Source organism: Taudactylus pleione, unplaced genomic scaffold (genome assembly GCF_031769625.1).
Source record: "Taudactylus pleione unplaced genomic scaffold, aTauple2 ptg000301l, whole genome shotgun sequence".
NCBI classification, from domain to species: domain Eukaryota; kingdom Metazoa; phylum Chordata; class Amphibia; order Anura; family Myobatrachidae; genus Taudactylus; species Taudactylus pleione.
Genome location: NW_028284702.1, coordinates 391,306 through 409,384, shown reverse-complemented (window position 1 = coordinate 409,384; position 18,079 = coordinate 391,306). Strand labels below are relative to the sequence as shown.

General features: G+C 44.7%; 1 protein-coding gene across 5 annotated transcripts in view; it reads left to right on the top strand.

Moving 5' to 3' along the window:
- The window catches only part of SYT3 (synaptotagmin 3), a 373,682-nt gene extending 358,485 nt beyond the window's left edge, over window positions 1-15,197 (top strand). For all 5 annotated transcript variants that reach the window (XM_088482948.1, XM_088482947.1, XM_088482944.1 and 2 more), the window contains one exon: window positions 12,982-15,197. The gene's annotated coding sequence lies outside the window, so the exon portion shown is untranslated. The remainder of the gene's footprint in view (window positions 1-12,981) is intronic.
- Window positions 15,198-18,079: the final 2,882 nt, after the last annotated feature.

The window sequence follows — 18,079 nt, the reverse complement described above, 5'->3', positions numbered from 1 at the left end:
TTGCTACATCATTGCCCGTAAGAGCTTACAGTCTAGAAGCATGTATAGTATTGTCCACATGGCTATGACTGTTATCTTCTGTGGAAGATCATGCTAATCCCACCACAGGATCTGCTGCTATATGTCAATGATTAATTGAAATGTACTGTATAATTAAAGTCAAGCTAATTTGTTGCAGAATCAGATATATTCTGTATGATTAGTACTATGAAATGTGCAGCGTAGGCTGATCTAGTCAGATTATAAATATTTCTGAATTAAGTGAAAGATTGTGTGTGTGTCTGTATTATGCCTAGCTATCCAAGCTGTACTGCAGAGAAAGGAGACTAGACTAGAGCAGGACGGCTGTTTTGATAGAGAAGGTGGGGTGAGGTCATCCATGCAAGCAGTTCATCAGAGAGAAACTAGGTGGCCTTAAGGGATAGTTCCATCCTTAAATAATAGATACAGCAAAATAATATTTGCTCAAGGACTGTTATGGTTGTTTTATTATTGTGTCCCCCAGAAATACCTCCTGTGAATCACAGTAACAGTTATATTGTTTCATTTCAAAATGCCGGTCTAGTGAGAGAAGTGAAGTCTGCAGTGATACCACTGCTCTGTACAATGATAGCGGCATTAAACTGCAACTCTTACCATTCATTACATGCATGTATCCAATAGCAGCACCAAGCCCTAGAAAGGTAATCTACAGTGGAGGTGCAGTGCAGAACCCTTTGTGGAGATGTTATCTTCCAGAATGCATAGTGGCAGAACTACCTTCCACAGTTAAGGTACATACACACTAGACGATATGCTCCCTGAGCGATATCGTCTAGTATGTCCCCGGCAGGCTGTGCTCAATGTCGTTCATGACATTGAGCACAGCCGCTGAACGATATCATTAGCGATATCGTTCAGCGCCGGGCTCTCTCACCCATTCCCTGACATGCAGCAACCTGACGAGGTCGTCAGGTTGGCCTGCATGTCAGCCCGATGAACGAGGATGACGAACGACCCGCGGGAACGCGCGTCGTCGTCATCGTTCATCTTTTTTGTGTTAAAAATGGACGATAAAGTGGACGACTGAACGATAACGATATCGTTATCGTTCAGTCGTCCACTTTAATCGCCCAGTGTGTACGCACCATTAGGGAGGCCATTGAGGCAATATCAGGCCCCCCACCTCCTCACAAGCCTAGTTAGCAGAGATATCATCAAAAGCTGAAGAGGGATCTTAGGGCCTGATTCATAGATGTACGCTAAGACGATGGTTAGCGCACATCTCTGATGGTGGGAGGATGGTGCATGGACAGGATGTGTATGGCGCATGTGCTGCCCTCCATCTGCAAGTTTGCTTGCAGTGCCTCCCAGCCGCAGCCTGACTGAAAGGCTGCAGCGTTTGGGAGGCGGCTCGGGGGCGTTCCTGTGCAGCGTTTCCACGGAAAAGGGAGCGTGTCGTCCCCATTTTCTGGGAGGGATGAGGCCATGGTCTGAGTCAGTGGACGCAGACTTCCTGGCCTCGCAAGCCATCAGGATTCAGTCAGGCTGCGGTAAGCTTCAGCTACCGCAGCCTGGCCACAGGTACAACAATCGCTACTGATGGTCGCGATTGCTCCTATGGTGATCCCAGGCTGACACCATTTTAAATGGAGGAATTGCACAGCCACTTGTGTGCGCTCTGCATTTCCGTCCATCTCTGAATCAGGCCCTTAGTGGACACTCGTGATAAACCAAAGCAATTCTCAGGCACATCCTGTGCACTCTGAGGTCCTATCTGACTCCCCCTATGGTATCATGACCTTGCTGTCTGTACACAGTTTTCCAGGTGATTGGGCAGTTTTATTTTTTTGAATTTGATGGCCTCTGTAGAATACAATTACTATATCCGATACAATGGGCCTGATTCAGAGTTGTACTCTATTACTGCTGCGATATGCTAATGCTCCAGTGGTCGGGACTTTTACTGAGACGCCCACCTCAGCCATCGCAGCTGTGTACAATACGCACCATCAGACGCAGATCCGGCAAACACTGACTTCCTGAGTGAGTCCTATGGTCACTCAGAATGGGCGCCGTAACTAAGACGCCGGAGTTATGTTTACTGCATACAGGATCGCAGACGAGAAATGGTGAACACACATCTGTGTTTTTAGGCAACATTCCCGTTGCCTCCCCCAAATGCCCCCTGACTGTCAGTCACACTGTGATTAAATACTCGCAGCGTGCGGTTATGGTAATGTACCTTGATGCATGCACAGTGCGACTCAGACGCATGCTCTGTGGCAAATGAAGCGCTCAAAAACATCGGCATAGTGTACAACTCTGAATCAGGCCCGTATATATGAAGTAAAATGACTTTCTACAAAACGAGAGTCTCTATTTCATAAGCAGGGCCAGACTTACATAATTGCAGCCAGATTATCTTTGGTATCCTATGCCCCACCTTATCCACTACAGGTAGCTATAGCTGTTTTTTGGTTAGAGCATTCCTTCGCGTATTGCTGGCACTGGTACTGATAATGGTATAGCTCACATCTGCCCACTCATGGGAGACTCCCGATTTTCAAGGAGCTCTGCTGGACTCCCTGTGAGAGTATACCAGCCGTTCGGATCCGGTCCACTTCCCAAGTGAAGTGTAAGGTCCAGGAGGTGATGACATGATTCATGGTGAGTCGCGTCAACGGGGCCCTGCCCCCGTCAATGCACAATGTCACTGCACTGTGCACCAGAGGGGCGAGGCTGCGATTTAACACCTCCAGGATTTCCAAAAGGGAACAGTGCAGAAGTCAGCAAGTATAATATAGTTTCATTGCCCTGCATAGTTCATCTCATTCTCAATGGAAATATAATAATTAAACATTAAACTCCCTAGCATTTCCCGTGAGGCCACGCCCCTTGTTTATAGGCCATGCCCCCAACTGTCCCTCCTTGCCACTTACCCCCTGTCACCTATAGGCATAAGCCTATCGTGCCAAATTCTGAATCTGACCCGAGTATGACTTTATAAGTTCAGGTTGGGTCGGTACATCTCCTTGCACGCCTGGATGTAAGGAAAAGGCATTGCAGAAGGAAAATGATCAAAGTGCATTTGTTGTAGGAAGAAGTCAATACACATTACATAACATCTAATTGTCACGGCCAGGGTATTTCAGCATGGCGCTAGGCGAGTGTTACCTGTGAGGTCATTGTGGCGCGGGCTGTCTGGTGGCGGGGCTGGTGTCTGGCGGGGGGCTTTGGCTGCACGCGTTGTTGTGCGGGCCTGTTGTCACTCTGCGCTAGTAAGGCCTGGCGGCGTCTCCATTCCGTTTGGCATGGGTGCTGCCATCTTGCCTTCTGGCCATGTGATGCAGCTGGCCAATCCTGGTGAGTCACATGTTCCCTCCGGCCAGTAACAGCACGGCATGGGGTATTTAGGAAGGGTCAGTGCCTTCCTTCTTTGCCAGTGCAACGTGTATCTCAGCCTAGCTGAGAGGGAGTTCTCTGTGCTTTCCTGTTCCTGTGAATTCGCTGTCTGCTAGTCTGCCTGTCAGCTCCTAGTTCCCACTGGACTACCCCGCTACCTCCATCACCCTTGCCCATACCTGAGTGCCTGAGCCTGCTGACATCCTGCACTTCAGTTCACTATCTGCAAACCTGGCTTGTTTATTTTCAGTTTCACTACCTGCACACCTGGACTGCTCTAATTGTTTCTACCTGGACATTAACCCTTTTGCTCCCACCACAGAACTCTTGTGCACATTTATATTTTCCTGGACTTTTATTTACTGCCACATTATATGTCCACTCGAGCACTTATTAAAAATCCTAGTTTTATTTACAAATCTGCTTCTGTGATCGCTCCTGCTACCACCCCGGGTCCACAAATAACCCAGAACGTAACAGTTTGCACTGGCCACATGGAGCCGGCCACGGATCAGGAGTCAGGAGTGGATTTGTTCAGGTGCATTTCTGGTCGATTAGAAAATCTGGAAAACATGCAGCATCAGATGGCTAAATTTCTGCAAGAGATGTCCAAGCGACAGGATAGTTTGCAAACTTCCTTTTCTACCCCTGAAGTACCAGCAACTACATCCGCATCAGCGTCTGGGAATACAGGAGGCAGATCATCTTCCCGCTTACGTCTTCCTTTACCTAATAAATTTGACGGCAATCCTAAACTCTGTGTGACATATCCTAAATCAGTGTGACATACAGCCTGACAACTTTCCAACTGCAAGAACTAAAGTGGCTTATATAGTCTCTCTGTTATCCGGCCAGGCCTTGGAATGGGCTTCCCCACTCTGGGAGCGCTCAGATCCTCTACTGGATAATTACGCAGGCTTTGTGTCATCCTTCAGGAGGATTTTCGATGAACCTGGGTGTACTGTATCAGCATCATCAAACATCATGACACTGAGGCAAGGGGTCCGTCCTGTCAGTCAATATGCCGTGCAATTTAAAATTTTAGCATCAGAGCTCAAATGGAATGAGGAAGCCCTCACCTCGGTCTTCTGGCATGGGTTGTCAGACCGACTAAAGGATGATCTAGTCACTCGAGAGCTTCCTACTAATCTGAACGACATGATTTCATTGTGTATCAAAGTTGACCTACGCTTCAGGGAACGTCAGGCTGAAAAAAACAGAACTGACCGGCAAAGGTCATTTACCCCCTCCATTTCTACCCGTCCCATTCCTTCTCCCACTGAAGAGGAGCCTATGCAGGTGAATCATACACACCTCTCCAAAGAAGAACGTCAGAGAAGAATGCAAAAGAACCTCTGTCTGTACTGCGGAGAGTCTGGTCACCTGCTGATCTAATGTTTCCGTAAACCGGGAAATGCCAAATCCTAACTGATCCTGGAGACATCAAGTTAGGAGTTATGAACCCGTCTCCAAAAATTAAAGATTTCACGATTACCCTAGCCTTGGATCTTAAACCCAAACCTGTCTTTGCTACTGCTCTACTCGACTCAGGAGCAGCCGGAAATTTCATAACGTCTAGTTTCATTGATAAATTTCAGATACCTTGTTTGACTCTCAACCATGCTATCTCTCTGACCTCGATAGACGGACGCCCTCTGACTAACGGGATAGTCACCAAAGAGACTCAACCTGTATTGGTCCGAATTGGGGCACTTCATTCTGAGTCCTTAAAATTCCTGGTGATATCAGAGGCCTCTCAAGAAATTGTTCTTGGTCTACCCTGGTTACGTAAACATAATCCCAGGATTGATTGGAGTTCTATGCAGATTCTGTCATGGGGTATGGACTGTCAGAAATCCTGTCTTCCAAAAATTCGACCTGTGAGACAGTTTCATTAGTTTCTTCTGCCATTCCCAAGGAATATCAGATGTTTGCCGACGTTTTTTTCTGAACAACAAGCAAATATCTTACCTCCTCATAGGGAATGGGACTGTCCAATTGAATTGATACCTGATAAGATGCCACCTCGTGGTCGTACCTATCCGCTGTCCTTGCCTGAGACTCAAGCCATGACCGAGTACATCCGGGACAACCTGGCAAAGGGGTTCATCCGCCCCTCCACTTCACCTGCGGGAGCTGGGTTTTTCTTCGTTGGCAAGAAGGACGGTGGTCTAAGACCATGTATCGATTATCGAGGCCTTAATGACATTACTGTAAAAAATCGATACCCTCTTCCCCTAATTACTGAGTTGTTTGATAGGGTCAAGGGCTCTGTCATTTTTTCTAAATTAGATCTAAGAGGGGCTTACAACCTCATTCGTATCCGAGCTGGCGATGAATGGAAGACCGCTTTTAATACTAGAGATGGACATTTAGAGTATTTAGTAATGCCTTTTGGATTATGTAACGCCCCTGCTGTCTTTCAAAGTTTCGTTAATGAGATTTTCCGGGATCTGTTATATGTTTCGGTTGTTGTCTATCTGGATGACATACTGATTTTTTCACCCTCTGTGGCTAAACATCAAGAACATGTTAAGGAGGTCCTGACCCGTTTGAGAGAAAACCACCTTTACTGCAAACTGGAGAAGTGCGTCTTTGGAGTGCCCAGTGTACCTTTTCTCGGTTATGTAATATCTGGCTCCAGTTTAGAAATGGACCCCAAGAAGGTACAAGCAATTCTGGATTGGACCCGACCTCAGACACTGAAGGCCATTCAGAGATTGTTGGGTTTCGCCAATTATTATAGACGCTTCATTAAGGGATTTTCTACACTGCTGGCTCCCATTACAGCCTTGACCCGCAAAGGTGCTAATCCTGCCCAATGGTCACCTGAGGCAGAGTCTGCCTTTCATCTTCTAAAACAGGCCTTCATCTCAGCACCAGTCCTTCGACAACCAGATCTGGACAGGCTTTTTTTGTTGGAAGTAGATGCATCATCTGAAGCTGTGGGAGCAGTCTTGTCTCAACGTTATGAGGATAACCGAGTCCATCCGTGTGGGTTCTTTTCTAAAAAATTCTCTCCTGCCGAAAGGAACTACGCCATAGGTGAGCAAGAACTACTAGCTGTAAAGTTGGCGTTGAAAGAATGGAGATATTTGCTAGAAGGCGCCAAGTTTCCATTTACTGTATTTACGGACCATAGAAATCTCCTATTTCTCAAAAACCTCCAATGTGTGAGTCCTCGTTTGGCCCGCTGGGCAATATTCTTTGCCAGGTTTCAGTTCACCCTGACCTTTCGGTCTGGAGCACTTAATCAGAAGGCTGATGCCCTATCGAGATCTCTCCTCTGTGATGATCAATCTGAAAATCAAAGCAATACCCCTGTCTTGGAATCAAGAGTTTTCGCCGCATTACAACTTCAGCCTCCGACGGGAAAATCATTTGTGGCCCCAGAATTAAGGAAGCAGCTTCTCACTTGGGCACATTCCTCTCGCTTCGCAGGGCACTCAGGCACTCGGAAGACCTTGGAGTTCCTGAAAAGACACTATTGGTGGCCTTCTATGAAGGCAGACATAATGGAGTTTATCTCTTCCTGCTCCTCCTGTGCCCAGCATAAATCATCACGACAAGCTCCAGCTGGGGAATTGCTTCCATTACCTACTCCATCACGTCCATGGACGCATCTCTCCATGGATTTCGTCACAGACCTGCCAGTCTCTCAAGGTTTCAACACTATCTGGGTTGTAATAGACCGATTTTCTAAGATGGTCCACTATATACCGTTGAAGAAGTTACCTTCTGCCCCTGACCTGGCACAGTTGTTTGTCCAACACATATTTCGTCTACACGGCCTTCCTGCTGAAATTGTCTCTGACTGTGGTGTGCAGTTTACTGCAAAATTCTGGAGGGCTTTGTGTTCTGTTCTTCAAGTGAAGTTAAACTTTTCCACGGCCTACCATCCGCAATGCAACGGCTCCACCGAGAGAGTTAATCAAGATCTAGAGACTTTCTTAAGAATTTTTATGTCATCTTCCCAGGACAATTGGGCTGCCTTGCTGCCGTGGGCTGAGTTTGCACATAATGCTTCCTACCACTCGTCAACTAACCAAACGCCATTTCAGGTTGTATATGGCCTTCATCCTCGTGTTCCCGAATTCCGAAGCCTGCCTGTTTTCGATGTTCCGGCCGTGGAGGACACGGTGCGGAATTTTGCTGCCATCTGGACTCAAGTACGGTCTGATTTGTTGAAGGCATCCTCTCGCTATAAGACCCAGGCCGATAAGAAGCGTAGAATAGTTCCACGCATGCAAGTTGGAAGCCAGGTCCGGCTATCCACCCGGAATCTTCGTCTGAGGGTCCCTTCTCCATAACAGAAGTCATTAATCCAGTGGCCTATCGTCTACAGTTACCCCCATACCTAAAAATCCCTAATTCCTTCCATATTTCCTTATTGAAGCCCCTGGTCCTGAATAAATTCCATAGTGCTCTACCTGCTTCTCCTCGAGTCCAGACGGAGAGAGGAGTTGAGTTTGAGGTCGCCCAGATCTTGGACTCTCGTCTACGCAGAGGTCATCTACAGTATTTGCTGGACTGGAAAGGTTACGGTCCAGAGGAACGTTGCTGGACCGATGCTCGTGATGTCCACGCTCATCAGGAGATTCCATTCTGCCCATCCGGAGAAGCCTGGTGAGTGTCCTGAGGCCACCCCAAAAGGGGGGGGTACTGTCACGGCCAGGGTATGGCCAGGGTATTTCAGCATGGCACTAGGCGAGTGTTACCTGTGAGGTCATTGTGGCGCGGGCTGTCTGGTGGCGGAGCTGGTGTCTGGCGGGGGGCTTTGGCTGCACGCGTTGTTGTGCGGGCCTGTTGTCACTCTGCGCTGGTAAGGCCTGGCGGCGTCTCCATTCCGTTTGGCATGGGCGCTGCCATCTTGCCTTCTGGCCATGTGATGCAGCTGGCCAATCCTGGTGAGTCACATGTTCCCTCCGGCCAGTAACAGCACGGCATGGGGTATTTAGGAAGGGTCAGTGCCTTCCTTCTTTGCCAGTGCAACGTGTATCTCAGCCTAGCTGAGAGGGAGTTCTCTGTGCTTTCCTGTTCCTGTGAATTCGCTGTCTGCCAGTCTGCCTGTCAGCTCCTAGTTCCCACTGGACTACCCCGCTACCTCCATCACCCTTGCCCATACCTGAGTGCCTGAGCCTGCTGACATCCTGCACTTCAGTTCACTATCTGCAAACCTGGCTTGTTTATTTTCAGTTTCACTACCTGCACACCTGGACTGCTCTAATTGTTTCTACCTGGACATTAACCCTTTTGCTCCCACCACAGAACTCTTGTGCACATTTATATTTTCCTGGACTTTTATTTACTGCCACATTATATGTCCACTCGAGCACTTATTAAAAATCCTAGTTTTATTTACAAATCTGCTTCTGTGATCGCTCCTCCTACCACCCCGGGTCCACAAATAACCCAGAACGTAACACTAATGTTATTATTTGGCATGATTAACTTTTGTTATTTTTAGTGATACAAATAACAAAAGAACATTGATTTCTTTGCAGTTCATGGGGATGGGGATATGTGCATAATTGTAGTGTGGTTGACCATATTTTATGTTAACTGTTGGAAAAAAAACATTTTGGAAAAATACTCGGTGTTACCACAACTATTTATTTATTATTATTACCAGTTATTTATATAGTGCACACATATTTCACAGCGCTGTACAGAGAATATTTGTCCATTCACATCAGTTCCTGCCCCTAATGGAACTTACAATCTATACTCCCTACATCATGTACACGCACATACTTACACACTAGGGTTCATTTTTGTTGGGAACCAATTAACCTACCAGTATATGAAGAATATTACCCCGCCACCACATTTGTATATAGTTAGGTAAGGACACATCTGGTGGAGCGCATAGTCTCCTGTTCCAGTAGTAGCTACTAGCCACAAAGCCTTGTCATGGAAAATAAAAAGACCATTGTTAGGTTGGGTGTTTGTGATGGGGCATAAATCATTTAATATCAGATGCACTGAGAGGAGAATTACTTTACTCAATTGCAAAAGGTATTATAGAAAATCTACAGTTTAATTTACAGGCCTTTTGCGAAAGTATGGATTTTCTTTGCCCAATAATTAGAAGCCATCCAGCTGATCAGCTACTGATTGATTTGCCTTTATACATGGTATGAATAATTGGTCCCCAGTTTTCAATTTACATTTATTGCGTTGAATGATTTCCACTGGGGGTTTAAATCTATGTAAAGTAATTATTTGTAGTTTTGTTTTTTTTATAACTTTTGTTTTCGGATCTCTACAAAATGAGGTGAAACATTTTCTTGACCGCAACTTAATAACAAGTCACCAATGATACAGGTGTCTTCCATCCACCAAGGCAGAGAAGAAAACATTTAAAGCATTTCCATCAATACACACGTTACTGCCCCTATCCCTTAAATTCTGGACACTACCTATGACGACCTATGACCTATGTAGGAAATGTTCACATTACAGGATAATTTTCTTAAAACAGATCCCCAATCATTATTTCCCCCACCTGCCTGTGAACTTAGGGCCTGATTCAGAGTCATACATGGTTTGCATCGCTGCTTCGTCATTGGATGCAGCAATATGCGAAAATATGGTAATGCCGCAGGAGGCGTCTGAAGGCAAAAGACGCTCACTGCCGGCATTGCAGATGCGATTGCTGCACCCAAAGACGCATCATCGGACCGCCATCATGTCATCGCCCATCTGAGTAAGTTTAAGCTTACTCAGAATGGCCGCCGGAACTCCTCTGCCATGGCAGGAAATCGGAAGTGTTTTGGTTCGGTTTTCGGATTTCTTTAAAAATTGATAAATGCAGCTAAAATCGTATAACTTGGACCTGTTTTTGTTCCTATAGTATTATTAACACCAATAACTTTCATTTCCCGTCAATTTTGACCACCTCACAGCACCTGAAATCACGAAGGAGGGACTTAAAAACAATCGAAAATATGTAAGATCCGTTTTTTAAATCCAGGTTCCAAACTTGGTGAGAAGTTAGGACTCGACCTGACCTAAGACTCTGTTCGAATTTGAAGCCCCAAAGTTTAGGTGTGTTCGGTTTAAGCAAAACCGAACCGCTCATCTCTAGTTTTTAGAGGGTTGGAGGTGGACGTCTAAGCTCCACAGTGTGACATAACACCCATTTACATCCAACACACTGATCAGCGTTAGCTGCGATGATTGACGCATCACCTTTCTGGGACACTTTATACAGGAGAGCACATTTTTTAAATCATAAAAACATTAAAATGTACAATGGTGACACCTAAAATGCAGTAAACAGTCCCATTGGCCCTTTAGCACCAGCAATTGGCAAGTCAATAGATCATTGTAACTATATCCATGGCTGTCTCTGCAAACGCTGGAAGGACCATAATGCAATAAACTGCTTTAAGTATGAGACATAATAAACAATGATAAATGTGTGCCTCAATAAACAGGTAGGGTCAGAGGTTAAATCAAATGGTATATATCTTCAGAAATGCTATGTAGGATATATACCACATATATGGGAGCTGTTGATGAAAATCCATTAGCTTTTTTTTTTTTTACAGAAAATATACAAGAAACAATAAACAGAATAACAATGCACATATATTATGGTACTTAAGTAATAAATACTTTGCATTACCCTAGTTGTTATGGCAACCACAGCAGAAAATGCATGCACAGCTTAATATAGTAGAATTCCATTACATTATGAACTAAATAAATGGAAATTTATTATGTAGCACAAAATCACTATAACTGAAAAGGATGTATTTTTGCTGTTATGGGTTTTATGTTTAGCATTTTGGCTATTACTAAACAGCTGCATAGGCCACAGACATAACTGATGACATATGCAATGGCAATGGGGTATGGCCATGATGGGTGGTCTGTGCATATCCAAAGTGGTAAAAACGACTTACCACCAGGCAAGGGGCGTCTTAAGGGAGGAAGGGACCCGTGTGCATTCCCCGTGCGGGGCCCCCTCCTCTCTTCTCGGTGGCCGGCAGCCGATGCGGCTGGCAGCCACCGGAGCATTAGTAGACTCCGGGCACTAGAGTGTGCCCGGAGTCTACTGCGCATGCGCAGAACACTGGGATAATGGCCGCGGCGGCCGTTTTCCGGTGTTCTTAGCAGTGCTGACACCCGCTGCGGGACCACGGACAGGTAAGTTTCAAATAATATGGGTGCAGGGTGTGCGGTGCGGGGCCCCCCTGGACCTGGGGTCCCGTGTGCCCCGCACACACTGCACCCATTATAGATACGCCACTGCACCAGGCTCTGCTTGTTATAACATGTGTGGGGCAGAGCTCTAACACAAATTGGCTTAGCGCCTAGAGTAGTAACAATGTATTTTGCGATGCTCAAAAAATCATGAACTTTAACCATGGAGCTATCACTTTCCACAAGTGAAGCCATTGCTATTAAGCTTATGTTGTTGTGGGGTGTTGTAAATAAAGATCTTTGAATAACCACCTTTATGAGTGAATACATGACAGCAGACTAATAAATGACATCCTGCACTATCGGCAACAGAGCTGGACCCCCTTAGACTCAACAAACTACAGTATGCTTGGGACCCCTTCCCACTCTGAGCCCTTTAGAGCCCGAGGTGGGAGTTTAGGTTGAGTAATAGATGATCAGGCTATAATTAGCAAAGTTACACTAATTGCACATTAGTCAGTAGAATATATGTAATCTATCATATATTCCTGCTAAATGTCTGTCTTGCACAATTGCAGTGAGAGCTGAAGGGACGCCCCTCTCCCGCCCCTTTGTTCAAAGCTCTCACTGGCTGCTTGTTGTGACTCCAAACACGTACTCTCTTCTTCCCCTAGCACTGTTTTGATACACAGGATTGTTCCCTGAGTTTGTTAGCAGATATATGCATGCATAGTTTTTAATTTATTCTTTACAGAACAGGCATAGCCATACTTCCCAGATTTGGCCACGCTCCCCTGTATTATCGGGGTGCACAATATGTCTTGATGACTCTGTCTAGAGCCTTCAAACTGATCTTCCAAACCCAGGAAGGGGGAAGTGAGGACAAGGAAGAGATGAGGTGGGAAAAATCCCCGCAACGCCGGACATTATAGCTGGTGACGGGTCAAAAATACTAGTTACCGATGAGTTCCTTTTCCCCACAGCTACTTTATATTGTTGTTGTATCTGCTTAATTTTTTTAATTTGGAAACAATGCTAGATTCATTAGTCTGACAGCAAATAAGAGGAAGGGGCAACTTAAAAGCAAGCAATAAATAATTGATATTTATATAACCTATGCTTTTAGTATTACTATAGAGTCACCAGATCATTTCTGCAGCATACTGTACTAGATTGTAAGCTGTTTTATTTTACGTCATGTTCATGTAAAATAACCAGACTATCTCCCTACTGTACAGCGCAGCAGAAAATGTTAGTGCTTAAAAATAAAAGATAATATGAATATATAATAATTACACTATTATTGGGTAAAATTGGATCAGTTTAAAATGACTGTCTGCTACCTTATAAGTTATAGCCACTAGACCCATTCTGATTGTCAGATGCTGTAATGTTGCAACTTCTATATAACAAGACTATTGACATGAATGTATTGTTCCTCAGGTATCTGAGCCATAGGCTTCGCTCTGTCTGTTTCCTCTTCATCACACCTGTTTTAATGAGGAGGGCACAAGACTCCTGGGAAGGACAAAAGGAAGACAAAAGGCTGTCAAACATGCACCAGAAAATTACAATGTAGATTTCCTTAAAGCCATAGAGTAATCATTTTGGTTGAAGGTACGCCGAGCCATGGTGAACTTTGAAAGGCCTATCTGATGTCAAGGTCAGTAGGACTATGACAGAGGACGTTGCCTGACTCTTACTCCCCATTTCCAACTCCAGCAATGCACTACATACAGCATGGGTGATAATGAAGAAGGATATACAGAACAGTGATCAATCTTTTACATCAAGCAACATTCAGTAGCATTAAGTCAGAGTGATCTGCATGTAAAGGAAAAGCCTCTCCTCTCGGCCTCATTTTGCCTCCCCGAGTGGAGGATACAGTGCTTGACTTCCAAAGCAATGCCACTATGGTCTTTTGACTTGTTTCCTGGTTTTAAAGCTATCGTCTTGGTTACAACGCTTGCCTCGTCATCCCTTGAGTATCTCTCACGCGGACACCACAAAACTTCTGGATCCTCTCATGAGAACTGGAGAAAGATTCCCGGAAGATCATTGTGTGCAGCCCTCATTTATTTCACCATCATTATGGTGAGAGCGGTTGTAATGGTGAAGAGTTCTTACTCCGAAATGGTGGTGACAATGAGGCATCAGGAGAACTTCTCGGACTCTTGTTGTGAGATGTAAGCACTTTTCTGTTGACTGTCTTTCTATTGATCCGTGTAATAATGTGCATTATGTGTGTATGAGACTGATAACAATGTCAAGTTGAGTGGTATTTGGTGGCTTTTTCCTTTCTATAAAAAGCGGCAACTCCTGTTATTATGGTGAGCGAGACTCCTGATTTTGGTCGACTGTCCTATGTTTGTGGTGGTGATCACAGTTTTTGCGAAGGTTTTGTCTTCCATCCCTGAACAAAGGTGGGTTATACTATTTCCAGTGTATCGTTACAGTTTGAACAAATGCTATGGTACAAAGGCCAACAAGATATTTCGGCAAAATATAAAACGCATTCAACAAAAACAGAACAGAAATGCCAGCTAAACGCCTTCGGGCCTTTTCATAAACTTTGTGGCCTAATAAGAAACATTGTGGCCTAATGGCTTTGATGATAGAAGCAGGTCTATTATTACCATTTCTTGTTAGAAACTGATTATTGTTATTCTCAAACTACAATGACAAAATGTACTTATTCCCAAAACTGTAGATGTGCGTATTCAAGTAGAATACACATAGTCATTCAAGATCCCTGGGAAACAAATGTGGATAGGCAAAATCCACAAATGTGTGTAAAGATGACCATAGTTTAGTAATCATGCACCAGATTATGTGTAGACACATCCAAAGGTATATTTCCTACTAATGCATTAACGTGACCATTGTTTAAGGGAGGGTGTGCAATATCCACAAGTCAATGAAAATTATCTTGATGTCTTCATCATTTCCAACTTGTTGAGTGCTTCCAGATGTTTGAATTTGGAGTGAATTCTACCCATCATCTCGCTTAAAAAAGACCAATGCCCTTTGCCCTTTGTCTATTCAATGGCTTCTGAAAGCAAATATAGAGGTATAGATTAGATACCTCACAACCTGAGCTCACAAGCATTAAGGAAGTTGAAGGGTTACGTGTACATGTCATATCATCTTGATATGAACAAATAAAGATGTGAAAATTTTGAATTTCATTATGAGATTCTCTTTGTATGAGCTATAGTCCATGATTATGTGCTTTCAATTTTGACTACTTGCAGGGGAATAATAATAATAAAAAAAAGCTTGACCTATATTATAAATTCCTCATGGGTGGTGGCCCTGCTTTCAGTGTTGGCACTCTTCCACCAAAATTCTGTACTTCAATTGGATTTATTAAGGATTGCATGGACTTCATAGCATGCTCAAAAAATTTTAACAGTTACAAGAGGAACACAGCCGCTATTTGAGAGGCCCATCCATTTTCTTTTTGTTTTAAAGAGGAAAAAAAAAATGAAACAGAAGAAAATAACCTTGACTCATACAAAACAAACCATTCAATAAAAAATAAAAATAAAACCAAATGCACGTGTGTATTTTGTTGACGAAAAAAAAAAAATAACATTTGTCTGTTTATAGTGTGTGAGAAAATGTTCATTTCTGAACAGTCGTTGACTGTAAAGCCATACCAAACAATATAAAATACAAAAAAAAGTAATAAAAAGAATATGTGAAATAAAGTGTAATAGCCTTTGTTTTATGTACTGATCAGTCCAGAACTGAACAAAAACTTCAAAATAGTGGGGCTATGGGCAAGAGGGCTAGGAAGACGCCCTGGGAAAAGACAGGGGGGTTGTGAGACATAGACAAAGAGAATGGCAGTCTACTGATGTAAAGAACTGAAAAACTGGGATACAAGATGCTGTGAACACATTGTATTAACAAAAACAAATCAGAGCCACTCGTATGCGCGCATCAAACATCATCAGTCAATTGCTACCAATTCAAAAACGTGTCCCCCTCTGAAACTGTCCCATAGTCCTCTCTTTCTGTCCGCTCCAATGCAGGGTATAAACACACTTCTCTATGTTATACTGTATTAGCATGATTATTTACCTATGCTTTTATCCGGGTTAAGACCTGCATGTAGCTTTTAAATTTGAAAGAAAGTACATTGCAAGACGTAGCAGCAGACACCCAGGGAATCACCTGATATTCTGTTAGCTGAATACCTATTAAGGAGGGGAGAAACAATATGGATTTGTGGCCAGATTCAGAGGTGGATGAATTGCAGAGCTGCACACAGCGGCTCTGCAGTTGTGGGCCTGATTCACTAGCGATCGCAACTGCGATTGCAATAGCGATTATGCACGCAGTCTCACTGTGATAGTATGCTTATTCATTGCGATTACTATGTCGCCGCTGCACTACATAAGGACGGCCCCTTTACCTTACACACATCTGTAATGTTTAGCAAGACTACGAAACCATCGTTACAATCGAGTACCATCGCACGCAGCCTCACACACACTTGCACAAGCTCTGATCTTACTCAGGAATTGCTAACTTCATCGCACGCAATGAGGCCTCATGCTGGGTATGGCATCGCAGTGGATAATTTATGCACGCCCATGCATACGCATGCGCAGTACGCAACAATCGCCCAATAGCGTGCGTATTAACAGTTGTGATCCTTGCTCAATCAGGCCCTCTGTCCATCTAAAATGCCAATGCAGCAGAAAGTGTTTGTAGAAAACACTTGTGCATCTGCCATCCCCATGTGTATTATTCAAATTTTCCCAGTCTCAATGTTGAAGAAGTTTCTATAAGGCTGGTGTTTAGAGATGTTTTGCTTTGTATGGTGAAGCTATCGGCAGCCAAACCCACAAGTGTGGAATTTTGATGGGGTGACAACTATGTGTTTAGCCAAAAAAGTCATATTTCTTCATTTACTGTACATATACTACAAATTCATCATGCTGTCAGGGTAATAATATAATGACTCCTATAAGTGTTTTTATTTTGCTCCCACACATGTAGCAGCACCCAGCAGCTGGGCATGGTCACATCCGCCCGTAACATGGGCAGGAGTCGTGTGCAGTGGAGTTGAGTGGGGGGAACTTGCTGCGCCATTGCCGGTAGTCGGGACTGAGTGGCAGGGAGCACAGTTACCCTGTTCTGCAATGCTGCAGTGTAAATGGGACCAGGGTCTACAGCATATTTGCAGTGAAGACAGGAGAAACTGTATTCTTAAACAGGGGAGGTTCTTACTTTTTACTTAAATGTGCAGAAACAGCCGCATGTTTTAAAGATAGAAACCATTTGATAAATGGTCCCCATAGTCTACTTCTCAATTACATTTGCAAGTTACCCTTTGGAAATGATTAAGTGTACCTGTGAGCAGGATATGTAAGTGATATACAGCCAGGGCTGTAATGACGGGATGTAGTCACCATCCCGGAGCAGACAATGCTGGCGGACAGAATAACGGTGCTGGAATTCCAACAGCAGTCAGAATCCCGGCTCCAGAATCCTGACGGCTGCGATCCTTACGGTTAGGTTTAGGGTAAGGCACTAGGGGAAGGCTGCGGGAGGGGAGGGTTAGGCACTAGGGGGAGGGTTAGGCTATGGGAGGGTTAGGTACTAGGGGGAGGATTAGGCTGCGGAGGGGAGGGTTAGGGATAGACACTAGGGGAAGAGTTAGGCTGCGGGGAGGACAGTTAGGGTTAGGCTGCGGGAGGGAGGATTAAGCTGCAGGAGGGTTAGGTACTAGGGGGAGGGTTAGGCTGCAGGAGGGGAGTTAGGGATAGGCACTAGGGGGAGGGTTAGGCTGCGGGGGAGGACGGTTCGGGTTAGGCTACGGGAGGGAGGGTTAGGTACTAGGGAGAGGGTTAGGCTGCAGGAGGGGAGAGTTAGGGATAGGCACTAGGGGGAGGGTTAGGCTGCAGGAGCAGAGGATTAGGCTGCGGGGGAGGACGGTTAGGGTTAGGCTGCGGGAAAGGTGGATTAGGGTTATGCATCTGGATTTCCACCAACGGGATTAAGATGTTGGGATTCTGACCTGCATTATCAATGTCGGAATCACGTACCCAACCCGTAATAAAGGGTGTTCAACTGTTGCCGGTGCCCGAGGCGCAAGGCCAAAGGGACAGCACAGTCACTGCCCTAATGGTACCCTTTTGTTGCTTGCTGTTACCTGGAGAGGTACCCTCTTACCTAAAGTGGCACCAGTCATCTGATGCCATGACATCATGTGTGCCAAGGGCAGAGGGTGCCGGCCCAGCATTTGGAGTGGGCCCTACCATTTTTACAATGCTGCACAATTGTAGCTACATCAAACACAAGAATGGATGTATTTCAAATCCCTGACCTCTCAGAAAGAAATTGCAAACCGTAAGTAAAAATTCCACTCAAGTTTCATATGTAGACTCAAGATACCTGATACGTATCTTTGATGATTATAATGAAAATGAATATAATCTGACGCTTCCCCTTTATGTTAACCCACTGTGTAACATTTCCTAAAATAGACCTGGGGATCATGCAGTTTACTGTCAGAAACAGTGCC